Below are 3,780 nucleotides of genomic sequence, written 5' to 3' on the forward strand. Positions count from 1 at the left end.
AAGAAGTTAAAGAAGCCGCTTCTCCTATGCAAGTTGAATGTGCAAGAAAGTCTTACTTAGACGATATTAAAGCTCTTGAAGAGGAGGAGGTTTCTAGTTCATCATCTCCACCACCACCACTATCTCCAACTAAAAAAATGGTGAAACTTTCCGATCATTCAAAGCCCACCGCGGCTATGCTTTCGGCCGGTATTACAACTACTCAAATTACCGTCCCGGAATTCGAGATCAAACCAGCTTTCATTAGCCTTGTGGAGAGAAAGCAATTTGGGGGAAGTCCTTTGGAGGATCCCAATTTGCATGTGCAAAGATTTTGTGACTATTGCTCCATGATTCGGCAAACGGGTGTCACTCAAGCCCAAATTAGGGAAATACTTTTCCCTTTCTCTTTGAAGAACAAGGCAAAGCTATGGATCAATAGCCTTGATCGCACCGCCATGGCAATCAAAAATTGGGAAACATTGGCTCTTACTTTCTATCAAAAGTTTTTTCCACCGGAGAAAACTCAAACTTTGAGGAGCCAAATCACCGGATTTCGTCAACAAGCTCTTGAGAGTTTATATGAAGCTTGGGAGAGGTACAAGGAGTTGCAAACTCAATGCCCACATCATGGGTAGGATGCTTGGTTCCTAGCCATAACATTCTACAACGGATGTTGTGCCGAGTCCCGAAGGATTCTTGATTCCGCCAACAATGGGCAGTTTGATCAAATTGACACGGATATTGCTCATGCCACGATTGAGTCCATGGCAATTCATGATGCCCAATATGTCAATTCTCAAAGTGTGCCCATCAAAGGTAAAGAAGAACCTTCCGACAACACTGTTTTGAAAGCTTAACTCTTATTACTCCAATAACAATTGGTGGACCGGGATGCTAAAGATTCTTTCCAACAACACAATGTCGTGTCCTCTACTAGCCAAATCATTTTTTGTGAAGGTGGCGGAGGTGCGGGTCATTATGCCGCTCTATGCCAAGCTACTATAGAGGAGGTATGTTCTTATCAAGCTTTTAGACAAAGTTCTTATCCACCGGGTACATTTTCAAATACTTATAGCCCGAATTCAAATTTTCACCCGAACTTGTCTTACAAAAGCAACAATCTGCTTAACCCTTAACCCCAACAAAATTTTGTGCCCCAACCACAAAATAACTTCATCCCTCAACAACAAAGGTTTGTTAATCCTCCGGGTTTTCAAAACCAATAACAAAGACCACCGCAACAAAACATCCAATAACAATAAGGTCCACCACCTCAAAATGCCCAACAAAATGACCAAGGGGACAAGCTTCAAGCCTTGGTAATGCAATTGGCTAAGGGTCAATCCGATTTGATGGCTCACTTACAAAAGAGTGATCTAGCCCACACTACCGCTATCAAGACGCTAGAAAATCAAATGGCTCAACTAGTCGCATCTAGCTCTTCAAGAAAGACCAGCCAACTACCGCCCCAAGGTGCGCAACCACGTGAGGCCGTTATTGCTATTTCTTTGAGAAGTGGTACAAGCTATGATGGGCCATCCATGACTTTGGATGATAAAGTGGTTAATAAAAAATCCAAGCATTGGGGTGATGCTCAAAAGAAGGCTAGTGAAAAGCCTCCTATTAAGGTTCGTGTGCCATTTCCTCATCGCTTATTGATGCACAAGATAAAGAGTAAGATTGATACCAAAGAAAGTAATGAGGTGTTGTTCAGAAAGAGGTCTCTCCTAATGCTAAGGAGGGTGATGCCGTTTCAAAGAAGGTATATGCTCCTATTGAGGTTGAGAAGAAGAAAGATGTGGAGGATGCTCCTCCAAAGGAAGTTGTTCAAGTGTCGTTTCCCCACCGTCTAAGAAAGCACAAGGAAGAGAGTAAGTTTGGTAAGTTCTTGGAAGTTGTTAAGAATTTGCAAGTTACCGTTGCATTTATTGAATTGCTCATCCAAGTCCCTTCCTACTCCAAGTTTATGAAGGAAATCCTCTCAAAGAAGCGATCCTTCAATGAGGTTTACACAATTGCTTTCACCGAAGAGTGTAGCGCACTCTTACAAAGCAAGTCTCCCCCGAAACTTAAGGAACCCGGTAGTTATTCTATTCCTTGAACTATAGGCACATATACCATCGATAAGGCCCTTTGCGACCTAGGTGCTAGTGTAAGTGTCATGCCCTATTCAATTTGTGAAAAACTTAACATGGGTGCTTTAAAATGCACAAGTATCACCTTGCAAATGGCGGATGATACGTGCATTTTATATAGTCTTTTTAGGCCTTTTTATGCACGTATTTTCATGCTTTTATCGTAGTTTATGCTACAAAATGCCCCGAATATGCTACTTTGGGTTATTTTGTCTTATTTGCAGGAATGAACCCAAAAGTAGTGAAATCAAGCCATTTATCGTCCGTTTTGCATGCATTTGGAGGAAGAGTGCATTTGGAGCGGAAATATAGCTTTCTTGGGATGCGTGAAGCTGTTTCGGGAGCTAAAAAGGATAAGTCAAAGCTGAACTAACGAGATTAATGAGCTGCTGAAGTCAAGAAGCACTCGATCGAGTACTTAACTGGTCGATCGAGTGGTTTTAGATTAAGTAATAAGTCGATCGAGTAGATATTATGGTCGATCGAACAGTTTCATATTAGTGTTTAGTCGATCGAGCACTTCTTTTGTTATATCGAATGGTCTGAGCTCTGATCTGCTCGATCGAGTGGTTCTAAATCACTCGATCGAGTGGTTTATCCTACGGGCTTGGGCTTTTTAGTTTATTTCCGTCATTAGGTCAAATAAATCCTATTTTCTTATAAATAGGAAGGTAGGACGTCATTGTAACTCTCTCTTGGCTACCTCTAATCACTCCAATACACTGTTTCTGTTACTTTGTTCGTTCCTAACTTCCGGAATTATTTCTGTAACATATTCTTTCCCTTACTCTTATTTTAATGCTTACTTCTTCTTTATTTCTTTTTCTTGCTTATTTAATTATGTCTAGCTAATTCCTTTAATATGTTAGGACTAGGAAAACCGTGGTAGCAATACGTTATGATCGACATGATTAGATTAGTTTTGCGACGAGAATTGTATTAAGCAATATAATTGTGGTTAGGTTGAATGAATGCATGCATGCAGGAGACCGATTAATTAGTTACCCCCGACCTGGATCGAAAGATTGGAAGGGAAGGCTTGCTTAATTACAATAGGTGATACCTAATTAGGGCGAAAGCTAAGTTAGGGAGACCCTAGGGCGATTAGAGACCGAAAGGGTATAATCGTAGGTTTAAGGACCGAAAGGTGACGACCTAGCTCTTCCTATCAATAATTTAATCGACTCAGTTGACCCGATAGTGTAGCTGCCACGGTAGACCGATTCCTAGCATATTTCTCTCTTTTATCTGATTTACCCTTGTATTTCTTCATTATTTTCTCTTATTCATTTCCCTCATGCTTTAATCTCTTTAGTCTAGTCAAAACATTTCAAAACCCCCAACTGTGACACTAGACAGACTGAATAGACAAGTAGATAGTAAACCGCCTCCCTGTGGAGATCGACCCTACTTACCTCTGACTTCTGTTAGTAGTATCTAGGTATTTTATTTTTGGTAAAGAAATGACCGTATCAGCGGACCGTTCTTTAAAGCGACCTTTAGGTATCTTAGAAGATGTGCCTGTCAAAGTTGACAAGTTTTTCATACCCGTTGACTTCCCCATACTTGATATGGCTGAGGACTCACAAACTCCAATTATATTGGGTAGGCCATTTTTACACATAAAGAGTGCGTTAATCGATGTGAAAAATGGGAAGTTGAC

At 40.8% G+C, this 3,780-nt stretch overlaps 1 non-coding gene across 1 annotated transcript; it reads right to left on the reverse strand.

Moving 5' to 3' along the window:
• Positions 1-508: 508 nt before the first annotated feature.
• LOC141619311 (small nucleolar RNA R71) lies at positions 509-615 on the reverse strand. The gene has a single exon (XR_012531660.1). It is a non-coding gene; the product is annotated as a small nucleolar RNA R71 (small nucleolar RNA).
• Positions 616-3,780: the final 3,165 nt, after the last annotated feature.

Source organism: Silene latifolia, chromosome 1 (assembly GCF_048544455.1).
Source record: "Silene latifolia isolate original U9 population chromosome 1, ASM4854445v1, whole genome shotgun sequence".
NCBI classification, from domain to species: domain Eukaryota; kingdom Viridiplantae; phylum Streptophyta; class Magnoliopsida; order Caryophyllales; family Caryophyllaceae; genus Silene; species Silene latifolia.